Here is a 15,035-nt window from a genome sequence, read left to right as displayed (position 1 = left end):
CCCAGACAGGGAGCCCAGCCATGGGGCTAAGGCACAGGCCTGGGACCCAAGAAATTTGGGACCTGTTCCCAGCTCAGCCCAGGCTCCCTGTGGGGACCTTGGGCCAGTATCTGGGAATGGGATTTTCATGCAGTGCTGATAGGAACTGGGCACCCAAATCCCTTGGTAGGTTTAGAAACAATCTCCCTGGGCCTCAGTTTCCCCATCTGTACAATGAGAAGATTATGCCTGTGTCTGTCTGAACTGGACACTGTTTGGGGCAGGGATTGTGGGTCTGCGCAGCACTTGGTATAATGGGGGCCTGGATCTCAGTCTAGGTGCCACCCTAATGTAACTAACAGCCATGTGTTAAAGGTGGGATTTTCCAAAAAACCCACCCACCTGGGTGGAGACTTCTTCAGAGCTGATCACAAAACGTTTTTTATTTTTCCATGGGAAAAACCATCAAAAGTGTTTCTTTTACAATGACCAAAACCTGAAACTTCTCACCTAAATATTACCCACAACTGGAGAGAAAGAATCAGTTGCACCATAATAATTCAGACAGGTTCGAGATGAGGCTTTCTGAGAACACTATTAGTAAAACCTACAATTTTCCATTGGACCAAATGTTTAGCAGTTCAGTCTTGGACCAGCCCTGGTTGGTCAGTATGGGCTCATGGAGAAGGAGAAGCATCCACAGGAGACCTTTCAGTGTCCTTCTGGGGGCTGTGTGACCTAATCTGGGGTGACCTTGATCCCCAAAGCTGTAACCTCAAGGCAGTGTGATTACTGACTGTCAGGGTTTCTTCCCCACTTTGAACTTTAGGGTACAGATGTGGGGACCCGCATGAAAGACCCTCTAAGCTTATATTTACCAGCTTAGGTTAAAACTTCCCCAAGGCACAAATTTTTCCTTGTCCTTGGACAATATGCTGCCACCACCAAGTGAGTTAGACAAAGATTCAGGAAAAGGACCACTTGGAGTTCTTGTTTCCCCAATATATCCCCCCAAGCCCCTTCAACCCCTATTCTGGGGAGGCTGGAGAATAATATACCAACCAAATAGATAAACAAGGTGAGTGCAGACCAGACCCATGAGTTTTAGGACACTAAAAACCAATCAGGTTCTTAAAAACAGAACTTTATTATAAAGAAAAAAGTAAAAGAAGCACCTCTGTAAAATCAGGATGGAAGATAATTTTACACGGTAGTATGAGTTAAAACACAGAGGATTCCCCTCTAGGCAAAACTTTAAAGTTACAAAAAACAGGAATAAACCTTCCTCTTAGCATAGGGAAAGTTTACAAGCAAAACAAAAGATAACCTAACGCATTTTCTTGCTATTACTCACAATTTGTACTTTTAGATACTTCTTTCAGCTATGGCTTTAGGAGATGTATTTTTCCTGCCCCTGGTCCCTCCCTGTCCCGGAGAAAACAACATTGAGAGACAAAACAAAAATCTTCCCCCACAGATTTGAAAGTATCTTCTCCCCTTATTGGTCCTTTTGGTCAGGTGCCAACCAGATTATTTGAGCTTCTTAACCCCTTACAGGTAAAGGAGGGATTTTATGCTACCCTTAGCTGTATGTTCATGACACTGACCAACTCCCAGTGTGTTTGGTATGATTCCCCACCCAGTGAGGGATAAGCTTCAGATTTACCCTCCAGCCCCATGGGGTGTCTGTGAGGGAGAATGGAGCAAGGGGCTGGGTTCCAGGTACAGGGATCCCCCAAGGAGAGTGTCACACCCCAATGGCCCCCCCTCCCTCAGGGACTCTCCGGGGAAGGCAGATCAGCATTGTATGGAGCTAACACTGTTGCGAGCATCGCAAAGCATTTTGGGGAGGGTCAAAGGTGTGCGATTGGGGAGTGGAAATTTCCTTTGCAGATCACGAGAGGCCGGGGTGGGGGGGGGGGGAGAGAAAGAAAAAGAGCAGAGAACGGGTTAACTCCACGCTCCGTCTAAGCTCGAAGATAAAACGCTAACTCCAGCCAGCTCAAGGCCACAGCACACATCTGACTCTCGGCTGCCGGCCAAGAACGAGGGGGCCCCGGAGTGGAACAGACACAGACCTGCAGAGCCAGCCCATAACAAGTGAGGCAAGTGAAGGCCAGCACAGAGGAAAACAAAGAGAACAACAGAGTCTAGCCGGTGTGTTTTGGGGAACGTCGAGGAGACCACAGAAAGTCGGTTTGAACTGGTACAAAAAGCACCAGGAACAGAGGTCGCGGAATGGAATACCCCCAAAGGAGCCCAGGACTTAAAAACCCTCCTGAGAGCTGGAGCAATTCAGAGAACACAGCGGATTGTTGGACGACCTGGGCCCAGGCCAGAACTCCCGTCCACCTTCCCCACTCTCTTCTTCTCCTGACGTTACACCCAGACCTGGCCAGTCTGGGTAGCGCGGGTATGAGTATGAAAGTGGGTTAGGGCCTGGGGGCATTAACGCTTTCTTTCTTCCCCCGAGTGACATGGGAACAGTCCCAGCACTCTCTGCTGTGATTTTATTATTTTATCAATAAAGCTTTAAAATCTAGACACTTGATGCGTTTTGTCATCTCCTCCCCAAACAATCCTGTGGCGTCAGCCTGATCAACTGACGCTCCAGGCAGATTGAAATGGTAAAATCTGTCACAAGAGCATCACGGGGGGGTGGGGGGAGAGGTTGAGGTTGTGGGGACTCCCCTTTGAGATGAGGAGCTTGATCGCAGCCCGGCCCAGGGAGATGATGGTTTTTTTATATGAACCTGGTCTCTCCACAGGTGAGATCATCGGGGGCCGGGAAGCCAAGGCCCACTCCAGACGCTATATGGCCTATCTGGAAATACAAGACGGGCAGGTTAAAAAAAAATGTGGAGGGTTCCTGGTGAAGACAAACTTCGTGCTGACGGCTGCTCACTGCAAGGGAGAGTAAGCGCCTCTGTGCTGGCGATGTCGGGGCAGGTCGGGGTTAGCGGGTGCTGGAGGAGCCGGGAGCTCTGGCGCTGTCGTAGGTTGCAGGGAAGGAGCGGTTAGTACGACGGGCTGGGAGAGCAGAGCCCAGATCCAACACTGGGTAAATCAAGCTGGGGTCTGGCGCCATTGCCCAGATTGGGGCAGGGAGGGGCTCACAGCCCCAGGAGAGCTCTGCAGGGCTCTGGGATGGGGGGGACCTGGGCATAGAAACCTGTCTGGAGCTAGCCGGGGTGGGGTCACTGGGCTGGACGGGAGCTGAGAGCAAGGTGCTGGGAGAACAAGCAGTGAAGCAGCTCAGGAGAACAGCACAAGGGGCTGGGAGAGACACAGGCTGGGACCCCAACACCACTGGGCAGGGACTTTGTGCCACAAATGGCGCCCTCTAGCGGGGAGATGCCCCTTGTGCCATTCCCCCTCGCCCCCTAAGTCAGCCAGTCCCCAGCCCTGGGGCCAGATCACAGCTGGCAATGTGTACAGTGGTATATATGTTTTTCCAGGCCAGCAGCTGAGTCTGGGATCATGGCCTGAGAGCCCCCAGGCTGCCCTGTCTCCTCCATGTCACTGTTCATGAGTCAGACCCACATGTGCCCATCCCCCACCTCATGTACGCTCCTGCCCCTAATGCCTCATGTATTGCTCTTGGCTTTTACAGCAAGATCACTATCAAGCTGGGAGCCCATAACATTAGTGAACAGGAACGGAGCCAACAGAAAATCCCTGTGCGCCACCAGATCCCCCACCAGCAATATGACAAGAAGACCCTTAACAATGACATCATGCTGCTGCAGGTATCATCCACTTCCCATCAACCCACCCCAGTGACCTCACACTACTGGAGGTACTGCCCTCCACCCCATCACTCCACCCCCAGTGACCTCACAGTGCTGCAGGTACCTCCCCCATCCCATCACCCCGCCTCCAGTGACCTCACAGTGCTGCAGCAGCCTCCCCCATTCCATCATCCTGCCCCCAGTGATCTCACACTACTGAAGATACCACCACTATCCCAACACCCTGCCATCAGTGACATCACAATGCTGCAGGTACTGCCCCCCGACCCCATCACCCCGCCCCCATTGACTTCACATGAAAGCACTGGACACATTTCCATTTTCCTCTTTTGGAACATGTTGGTTCCTTTCAGCTCCGCTCCCTGTGCTGATCTGGTTCCCTGTTTTCCCTCACGTCCATGGCAGCTGTCACGCAACGCAGTGCTGAATAACTGGGTGCGGCTCATCCCCCTGCCAAATGCCAAGTCCAGGGTGAGGCCGGGATCCATGTGCAGCGTGGCTGGATGGGGTTGGACTGGCCGGAACTCAAGAACTGATACCCTCCGTGAGGTGGACCTCGAGGTCATGAAGGATGACATGTGTCATCTGTACACTGGATACAACCACTCAACAATGCTGTGTGTGGGGAAGCCTGGCCTAGGGAAATTACCTTATCGGGTAAGTATACTGCTGACCTGGAGGCTCCTTGGTTCCAGGAGGCCACTACTGGGAGGGAATAGGGAGGTGGTTTTTAGGGCTAAATATCTAATTGCACAGTGATCCCCTACCAACCTAGCCCCGCTCGGGTGACGGGGTGTTGATGCAGACATCAGATCGGCCCAGAGGGTGAAGCGATAGTGAGACCAGCTCAGCATAGCTCCTACTAGCTTGCCAAGATCCTTTATTACACATGGCTATTGATGTTCTTTAATCTCAAACCTCGGCCAACAAACCTGATTCAACTCTACCCCAAACTCAACCCCTCTCCCCAACACAACCCTACCAATCCTACCCCAAACTCAACCCCCCTCCCCAACAAAATCCTTCCCAACTGTACTACAAACTGACCCCCCCAACACAACACTACCCCAAACTTAATCCCTTTCCCCAACACAACCCTATTAACCCTACCCTAAACTCAACTCTCCCAACACAACCCTTCCAACCCTACCCGAAACTCAAACCCCACTCTACACAACCGTATCTCAAACTTAACCCCCCCAACACACACCTACTAAACCTACCCAAACTCAAACCCCACCCAGCACAATCCTACCAACCCTACTGCAACACAGCCCAACCCAACACTATCCAAAGCTCAAACAACACCCAGAAAAACTGTACCCAACCCTTCCTCAAACTTAAACCCCACCCAACACAATCCTACCCAACTCTATCAAACTTAACCCCTGTCCTGGACAACTGTCCCCAACTCCAACTCTACCCAACACTACCCAATCTCTACTGAAAAGTCGTGCTAGAGATGTGCAATATGTAACTGTGATTATTTTTAATCCCAGGGTGATTCTGGTGGCCCCTTGGTATATGACGGAGTGGCCCAGGGCATCGCTTCATATGTTGACGAGCATTTGTGGGAGCCAAGCGTGTTTACAAGACTCTCCACTTTCATCCCCTGGATCCAGAACATTCTGCAGAAACAGCATTAAAGGAGACACCTGTTTTCCTGGCTCTTTGCCTGGCTAGACCAGCCATGGGCTAGCTAGGCTTTGCGTGTGAAATGCAGATTATCTTCATTAGTCTTAGAAAAATGCTATGAATTGATTGGTCTCAAAATGGATTGGGGATGGGGGAAGGAGTTCGTAGATGTTGGGATAAAACCCCTGTGTGTCTCTACAAATTTTTGAACTATCCTACAGGATTCTAGAGCAGGGATCAGATTCTCTCTATTAAACCCTATAGGATGGTGCCAGAAAAACATATAAAAAGGCAGGTATTGGAGCGAGCACCCCATAGAGGGAAAAGGTGATATGCTCTTGCATCAATTTCTATTAGTGAGAGAGACAAGCTTTGAGCTTACACAGAGCTCTTCTTCAGGTCCGGGAAAGGTTCTCTATGTGTCACAGCTCAATGCAAGGTGGAAACAGATTGTTTAACATAAGAAGTTAACACATATTTCAATAGACCTTTCAAGCTCTCCAGTCATAGGGGGAGAAAGAGGGTGGAAAAGGTGTGGGGGAAGGGGCTTTGGTGGGTTACAAATTTTTGAACTAAGCCATAAATCCAGTGTATATATTCACATCATGATTTTTTAGTGTCTAGCAAAGTTATGAATTTAAGCTCCCAGGCTCATTTTTTGCAAATGTGGTGCAGGTTTCCTTTGAGGATGAGGACCGAGAGGTCCTGGAGTGATCATTTTGTGAAAAGTGTTCGCCCATGGCCGGGTGATAAGGTGTTTTTGTCTTTCATCATTTTTCTGTGTGAGTTCATTTGAGGGTGGTTGTCTCATTTCACCCACCGACTTGTTATTGGGGCATTTAGTGCACTGGATAAGGTACACCACATGTTGTGATGGTCATGTGTAGGACCCATAGATCTAGAAAGATGTGTTGTGGGGGGTGGGAGTTGGTCATTGTAACAGTGGAGATATGTCTGCTAGTTTTGAATCTTTTGTTCTGTCCGGATCTGATGCTATTTTGAGTTGGTGGGTCCTGGTCTGTGCGGAGCTTGCTTGTGATGAAGAGCATGGAGAGAAATATGTGCTAAATACTTATGCTAAACAATCTGTTTCACCTTGTACTTAGCTGTGACACCCTGAGAACCTTTCCCAGACCTGAAGAAGAGCTCTATGTAAGCTCAAAAGCTTGTCTCTCTCACCAACAATAGTTGGTCCAATAAAAGATATCACCTCACAGACCTTGTCTCCTTTTGATCAGATTACAACTTTGGCTGATAAAGGTAACTGTGTTGATGATATATGCTTATAATTCTGGAAGTCATTTGACTTGGTATTGCACATGCTGATTAAAAAACTAAAACTATGTAAAATTACCATGGCCCACATAATATAAGTTAAAAACTGGCTAAATGATAGATCTCAAAATGTAACTGTAAATGTGGAATCTTCACCAAATGGATGTGTTTCTTGTGGGCTTGGGGATCTGTTCTTGTCCTATGCAATTTACCATTTCTATCTATGCCCTGCAAGAAAACTTAAAATCATCACTGCTGATTGCAGATGACTCAAAAATTGGGGGAGTGATAAATAATGAAGAGGACAGGTACAGAGTGATCTGGATTGTTTGGTAAGCTGGGCGCAGGCAAACAATATGAATTTTAGCATAGCTAAATGCCAGTGTATACATCTAGGAACAAAGAATATCGGCCATACTTACAGACTGTCTCCTGGGAAGTAGGGATTCTGCGAAAGATGTGGGGGTCAAGGTGAACATGAGCTCCCAGTGCGATGCTGTGGCCAAAAGAGCTAGTGTGATCCTGGGATGCATAAACAGGGGAATCTCGAGTAGGAGCACAGAGGTTATTTTACCTCTGAATTTGTTCCTGGTGCAACCATTGCTGGAACCCTGCACCCAGATCAGGGGCCCACAATTCAAGAAGGATGGTGATAAGTTGGAGATGGCTCAGAGAAGAGCCATGAGAATGATTAAAGGATTGGAAACCTGCCTTCGAGTGATAGACTCAAGAAGCTCCATCTATTTAGCTTAACAAAGAGAAGGTTAACGGGTGACATGATTACAGTCTATAAGTACCTCCATGGGGAACAAATATTTAATAATGGCTTCTTCAGTCTAGCAGAGGAAGGTCTAACACATACAGGAAATGTTGTATCTTGCCCATCACTTTTCCATCAGATGTCTGGATAGTTACGTCCCCTCGCCTCCCTCCATCTGCCTTCTTTACTTGTTAATTTCACATGGTAGTTTGTGGCCTCTGGAATCAGGGCCGGCTCCAGGCACCAGCACAGGAAGCAGGTGCTTGGGGTGACCAATGGAAAGGGGCGGCACGTCCGGGTCTCCGGCGGCAATTCGGCGGCGGGTCCTTCCGTCCCTCTCGGAGGGAAGGACCCGCCGCCGAAGAATGAAGCGGCGCGGTAGAGCAGCCGCCGAAGTGCGGCCAATCACGGCTTTTTTTTGCTTTTTTTTCTTTCTCTTCGCCGCTTGGGGCGGCAAAAAAGCTGGAGCCGGCCCTGTCTGGAATCAACACAGAGTTTTATGAAATCCCATCGCTGCGAGTGTTTCCTTCCCTCCTGGATCTCTGTCATCCAGGTGAGGGGAGCCCCAGCCACTCAGCGGTTAAACCCAGCAGTCTGAGCTGTTTGTCAGACCAGGGCAGTAGGAATAACAAATGACTAGGATCCAGCCACTCTATTTGCATCTGCCTCTGCTGTCCGTGGTAATGGGGAATGTGAAATGGGGCTTTTCCCATCTGGGTTTGGGCTCCAGGGGACTGGCTGCTCAGGGGTCAGGGAATGGGATACAAAAGCTCAGTTAATGCTCCAGCATCTGAGCTGAGGCCTGGAATCGGGCCTGGGTTCCCAAGTTCAGAGCAAACATTTTCAATGTTATAAAGCAAAACATACATGTTTCCCATAGCCTGGAACATAGGCACCGACTTCCCCTCTAGTCGGCGGATTCTTGACCTCCCCCTCCCGCCCTAGCTCCCGCCCCCACTCCACCCCTTCCCCATAGCCCCCGCCCCTGCCCCACTTCTTCCCACCCCTGCCTCTTTCTGCCCCATCCCTCCCAGAGCCTCCTGCATGCTGCGAAACAGATGTTTGGGGTGGACGGGAGGCGCTGGGATGGAGGGGGAGGAGTTGATCAGCAGGGCTGGCGGTGAGCGAGAGGCGCTGGGGGGAGGGAGGAGATGGGGGAGCTTGGCTGCCGGTGAGTACTAGGGTGACCAGATGTTCCAATTTTATAGGGACAGTCCCAATATTTGGGGCTTTGTCTTATATAGGTGTCTATTACCACCCACCCCCATCCCAATTTTTCACATTTGCTGTCTGGTCACCCTAGTGGGTGCTGAGCACCCACTAATTTTTCTCTGTGGGTGCTCCAGCCCTGGAGCACCCACAGAGTCGGCGCCTATGGCCTGGAATAGAGACATTGCACATGAGGTTAATGCAGGCAGCAACTTCCAAGCATTGCAGAGTCTGAACACTAAATGGGCTCTTGTAAGACGCATCCCTATTTTGAGTTAAACGAACACACAGGTGAATAGGTTTCGTCTCCAGCTACGAGTCTGTTAGTTCTTAACTAATGCCATCTGCCTGGGTCTGCCAGCGTCACACCGCGTAGTCCATCACTGGCTAGCCAGGGAGGGCTCACAGCTCTCTCCCATGTGAATGGGTTGTCACCGAGCCACATGATTCCCTGGATATCTCTACAAGCCCAGTGGCATGAGCCATAGGTGTCAGGATAGAGACATTATCCCTGAACTAGTACCTGTAGGCACATCTCACAGTGAGCACGAAGCTTGACGAGTTATCAGCTTTCAGTAGAGCCCTCACACGCCACCCTTCAGGGGTAAATACCAGGGAAGCAGTGCCTCAGGTGTAGTGAGTTTGTCAGGTCTGAGACCAGAGTGGCTTGTAAGGGACAGTGAACACGTCACTGGTTGGCACTAACTATCCCTGACTTTGGGAGGGCAGTGGGGTCTAGTGGTTAGAGTGGGAGGGTCTGAGAGTCAGGACTCCTTGGTTCTATCCCTGCCTCTGCTGTGTTATTTCCCCTCTGGTGCTGCACAGGCATAGCTCCCAGTTATACGGCATCCCACAGGCTGCAAAATCCCCTTCTCGTGGTCACACACTCAGGTGGGGGTTTCTCAGAAACCCTCCCGCCACAGTTGCTGTGATTGGGGTCGATGGCTGCTCTGCTCAGCCCCACCCTGCTCACGACTGGGCCACCCTGAGAAAGATCAAAGGGCCATGTTCCTATGCTCCCCACCGACATAAGTTGCTGTCATCCACAGCCGCCATCACAGAGACACGGGCAGGGAGCTGAGCAAGGATGAGGCCAGGTGAGTAAGAGCCCCAGATGTTCACAGCTGTGAGCTGGCACCCAGATCAGTGCTGGATCCTGTGAAACATGTCTCCTCCGAGGTCGTTTCCATCCAGTGGTGCATCATCCATCCAGCTGTGCAGGGACCCAGCCATGCAGTATCCAGCCAGCTGTGCGGGATGCACGGCTGTCGTACAGCCTGTCCTTCCCCCCAGCCCATATGGTTGGCTGTGGTTGAAAACTCAGACACCTGAGTCCTGCATTTAGATGAGTGTGTGGGTGACCCTGAGGTTTCCTGCCCCCCCGATCCCCTCAAAATGAGTTTATAAAGTCCCCAGGCCTGAGGCAGATGCACCATCCCAGTTCTGACTGCAAACATGCACTTACAGATCTTGCTCCTGCTCCCCATGGCCTTTCTCCTGACCCCCAGGACTTGGGCTGGTAAGTACAGTAGGGCTCGGGGGCCCCTGGGATTTTGCGTTAAATGGGGGGTCTCAGGGATTGGCTTCAGTGGGTGGTATCTAGGGGCCTGTGATAGTCTGTACCCCTATGATCACTCCTTTTACAGGACTATGATTGCTTTTATACAGAGCACATCTTGTGAGGGATCATCTAAAACCTCATAATTTGCTGATCATTATTGTCCTGGTAAAATATGTGTGGCATTGAAAGTTATAAGATTCTCCTGTAGGGTGTTACTAAAACATGTTCCAAGTCTGGAGAGTAGTCACAAACCAGTTCACCAGAGACAAAAGGCTAACCGATGCCTCAGCTATGTGTCAACAAAATCAAATGGGCCGTCACCTGGTTAAGTGGCCATTCTTTGTCAGGAAAGAGGATATGGGTGAAAAATATTACATCTTGATGAACAAAGAGCTTGGGGTTCCTGTCTACAGAGTTTCTGTTTCCTCAAACCCAGCTAGAGATGTTTCTCGAGGAAGAGAAGGAACTAGAAGGGGGAGAAGCGGCCCCAAATGATCTCTCCCTTTCTCTCTACCCATTACATTCACAAAACTGGAAGAACAAAGTAATCACCATTGGATTGGGGGAAGGATCTTGCCTGAAGGAAATTCAGCCAATAAGATTGTCAGTGCCCATCTGGGGGATACCTGACCCAATCTGGGGTGACATGGATCCCCAATGTCATTATCTTACAGCTGTGCAATTACTGACCCACTCCCGGTGCGTTTGGTACTGATTCTCCACCCAGCGAGGTCAGAGCTTTAGATGTACCCTTCGGCTCCATGGGGTGTCCAGTCTGAGCAGAGCTGATGAGGGGGGCAGAGTACCAGGCACAGGCATCCCACAAGAAGAGCATTGCAGTGGGTGGGTTGAGGCTGTGGGGACTCCCCTTCAGGATGGAGAGCTCGGTCCCTGCCCAGCTCAGGGAGACGATGGGGCTCTTTATATGAACCTGGTCTCCCCCCCAGGTGAGATCATCGGGGGGGGGGGAAAGAAAGCGAAGCCCCACTCCAGACCCTACATCGCCTATCTGTCTATAAGACGTGGAAACAGGAAGTACATCTGTGGAGGGTTCCTGGTGGCGGAGAACTTCGTGCTGACGGCCGCTCACTGCAATGGAGAGTAAGCGCCTCTGTGCTGGGGATGTCGGGGCAGGTTGGGTGTTAGCAGGTGATGGGGGAGCCGGGAGCTCTGGTGCCATCGTAGGTTGCAGGGAAGGAGCAGTGAGTGCGACAGGCTGGGAGAGCAGAACCCAGGGGTCTGATCTGCACAGGGGGCGTCAGCGTGTCTCTAGGGGCCTGTTCAAACCATGGTCCAGATCCAACAGTGGGTAAATCAATGGAACTACGGCCCAGCTGGGGAGTGGCCCATTGCCCAGATTGGGGCAGGGAGGGGCTCACAGCCCCAGGATGGCTCTGTGGGGCTCTGGGCTGGGGGGAGCTGGGTATAGACCCCTGTGTGGATCTAGCTGGGGTGCAGGGGAGCTGAGATCCAGGGGCTGGGAGGACAGTGGGGAGTGAAGGAGCTCAGGGGAACAGCATAAGGGGCTGGGGGAGACATAGGCTGGGACCCCAACACCACTGGGCAGGGACTTTGTGCCACAAACGGTGCCCTCTAGCGGGGAGAGGCCCCTCGTGCCATTCCCCCTCGCCCCTTAAGTCAGCAAGTCCCGAGCCCTGGGGCCGGATCACAGCTGGCAATGTGTATAGTGGTATATACATTTTCCAGGGCAGCAGCTGAGTCTGGGATCATGGCCTGAGATCCCCAGGCTGCCCTGTCTCCTCCATGTCACTGTTCATGTGACAGACTCACATGTGCCCATCCCCCACCTCACATAAACTCCTGCCCCTGACACCCCATGGATTGTTCTTGGCTTTTACAGCGAGATTATCGTCAAGCTGGGAGTCCATAACATAAGACTATGGGAATGGAAACGACAAAAGATCCCCGTGTGCCACTGGATACCTCACCTGCAATATGACAAAAAGACCCATAACAATGACATCATGCTGCTGCAGGTACTGCCTCTGTTGTGTATTTGGTTGTCATGATAATAGAATCTTGTGTTGCTATGGCAACTGGGTTAGATTATTAGGGGATAGCCCAGCCCGTTTTGGCTGGTTTCATCCTATTGCCCCACTCCCACAGAGACCATGGTTATGGGTTTTGCTGGGGATTAGGGTGTGTCTCTGTGTTCTTGAGTGCGACCCCCACGTTGATCTTCATCGTTCTTGTGTCTCAGCTGATGAAGAGAGTGAAGCTGAATAGACGGGTGAAAACCATTGACCTGCCCTGTGCCAATGAGACAGTAGAGGCAGGAGCCATGTGCAGTGTCGCCGGTTGGGGCAGGACTATAGCACGGAATAATTTAACCCAGGCCACCACACTCCAGGAAGTGGATGTGGAGGTGCTGGAGGATGACAAGTGCATGTATCGTCACCATAACACCTTCACAATGATGTGTGTGGGGGGGGGGACCCAGAGAAGGGCAAAGACTCTGCAAAGGTAAATCTGTTCCTGGCTTCAAGCTCCCTTGATAAGTCATTATTATTAATGAGGCTGTTGGTATTGCAGTCAAACCTACAAGTGGCTATCGGGGATCAGGCCCCACTGCGCTAGGTGCTGTACAAATGAATGGGAAAATAACTTGTCTTTTCTCAGGGGGAGGCAGAGAGCAGCTGGACAGGGGAGTGGGTGGGGCATTGAAACCAGCTGGGCTGTGGGGGGACCAATCAGAGACTGAGGGGACACTGAAGCCAGCTGCATGGGGGGCATCACTGAGCTCCCCATTAGCTGGAAACGACTCCGTGAGCTGTTCTCCATCTGTGGCTTGTTTTATTTCGCAGGGCAACTCTGGGGGCCCCCTGATGTGTGGTCAAACAGCCCAGGACATCATCTCTTGGGGATCTGAGGATGGGATCCCCCCCGGGGTGTATACAAGTGTCTCCACCTTCATCCCCTGGATACAGGAGATGATGAAGAGGCTGCAGCCCTGAGCCACTCCAGAAATCGCTGCATGGGCCGGAGCTGCGCCGTTTCTGTCCTTTGGAGAGGCCCAGACATAGGGGCTGCTTTACAGAAGGGCTGCGACCCCGCAGGCTGAGCCCCGCCCAGCCATCGCTCTGCTCAGGCAGCACCCATCCTATGAGCATCAATGCAGGGAGCCTAGGGGATTTAGGAGCTGGGTTCAAGGCCAGCTCCTCTCGGCTCCCTTGGGAATCCCAACCCTTAGGCTGCCTCTTCCCTAGGGAAACAGCTGGTTTATTTCCTCCAGGGTAACAGACACGAGCTAAATCCTGGGGACGACCCAGTGATTTGTAGCTCTTCCCTGTTACAGCCGGTTGGGTGACAGTTTATGGGCAATCCTTATCATTACCTGACCTGCTAAAGCATGTTAAAACGGCAGCCTCCCCTGTCCTCACTGGGCCTTTCCCACATGTTAGTTCCGGCTGGAGGGCCACTTTTCCCGTTCCAAACACCTGTTCCCAGTGTTGGCAAGGCCAGCGGGAAGGGAACTCAGCGAAGGCTATGCTGAACTGATTGCAGATCAATCCCTGGAGCTGATCGCTTCCTTCCCACTTTCCCTGCTCCGCCCTGCCGCGGGGCCTGCTGCATTTCACTCGCTGCTTTGGAGCCAGCAATGAATAAAAATGAAGTTACCAACAAAAGTTATTCCAGGAATGAGCGATCAACATGAGCCTCAAAATCCAGAGCAGCTGCTGCATCTGCCAGGGCCAGGAGGGAATTAACCCCTATAGAGGAAGGCTGGGCTAGTGGTTAATGCGCTAGGCTGGGACATAGGACACCTGGGTTCAGTGATTTCATGCAGAATGTCATACTCCTCGGGGGATTCTGCGCACAACATTTCAAAATTCTCCATATTTTCTCTGTCAAAATAACAAAATAGAATCACACCAGTTTCAGTTATTTTGGTAATTTATTTCAAAATATGTGGCAGTATGTATATCTGTAACAATACAGAGACACAAAAATTGTCCCCCAGCAGTAGAGAGTTAAAGAAATCCCTACGACAACCCAGTTCCTGTTTCTCTGCCCCCTCCCCCTCCTGCCAAAACCCACACTTCTGCACCCCCAAACCCCAGCCATGGGTCCCCCCCCCAGCCCAGACACCCCCACCCTCTCCGCCCCAGAGCCAGGGATCCAGAGGGAGAGACAGCCTGACGCTGGGTACCCGGCTTGTAAGGAGTTTCCTGCCTGCCGCTGCCTTCCTTCGGGGCGAGCTGAGAACTGCAGCTGCGGGAACCCTCCAGCTCCCTCCCCCTCCCCCCGGCAGTGTCCTCTATGTGCAAGCTGCGCTCTGCCGGGTCCAGCGGCCCCTTGTGGAGGCAGCAGCTCTGCAGCCCATTTTGGAGGCCGGGAGGAGGGAAAATTCTGTGCAAACAACATTAATTTCTGTGCAAATTGTGCATTGCACAGTGGCGCAGAATTCCCACCGGAGTAAGACTGAGGCTCTGGTGGGTGCCAGGGGGAATTAACCCCCTCAGGGCTGGAGGAGTCCCTGCCGGCTGGGACAGAGATGCAAAGGGAATTCCAAGGCTAAAAGCAGCCTAAGCAATCAGCTGTCCTGACTCTAGAGGGGCAACTTCCGGGACAAAAGTGGGACAGGTTTGAAACTGTTCTAGTGACAAAACATCGATCTGCCTCTTCCCGTCCTCATCCATCCATCGATCCCCATCCCTCCATCCCCATCCATCCATCTATCCTCACCCCTCCACCCACTCCATCCATCTATCCCCACCCCTCCATCCTCATCCATCCATCTATCCCCACCCCTCCATCCCCATCCATCCATCTATCCCCACCCCTCCACCCACTCCATCCATCTATCCCCACCCCTCCATCCTCATCCATCCATCTATCCCCG

The 15,035-nt window shown here is 51.5% G+C and overlaps 1 pseudogene; it reads left to right on the top strand.

The window, feature by feature from the left end:
- The first annotated feature begins 2,713 nt into the window (after positions 1–2,713).
- Positions 2,714–13,146, top strand: LOC112108489 (annotated as a pseudogene).
- Positions 13,147–15,035: the final 1,889 nt, after the last annotated feature.

Source organism: Terrapene carolina, unplaced genomic scaffold, assembly GCF_002925995.2.
Source record: "Terrapene carolina triunguis isolate 2854851 unplaced genomic scaffold, T_m_triunguis-2.0 Scaffold788, whole genome shotgun sequence".
Lineage (NCBI taxonomy): Eukaryota > Metazoa > Chordata > Testudines > Emydidae > Terrapene > Terrapene triunguis.
Note: the sequence above shows the minus strand (reverse complement) of the source record. Positions and strands in the feature narration are given on the sequence as shown.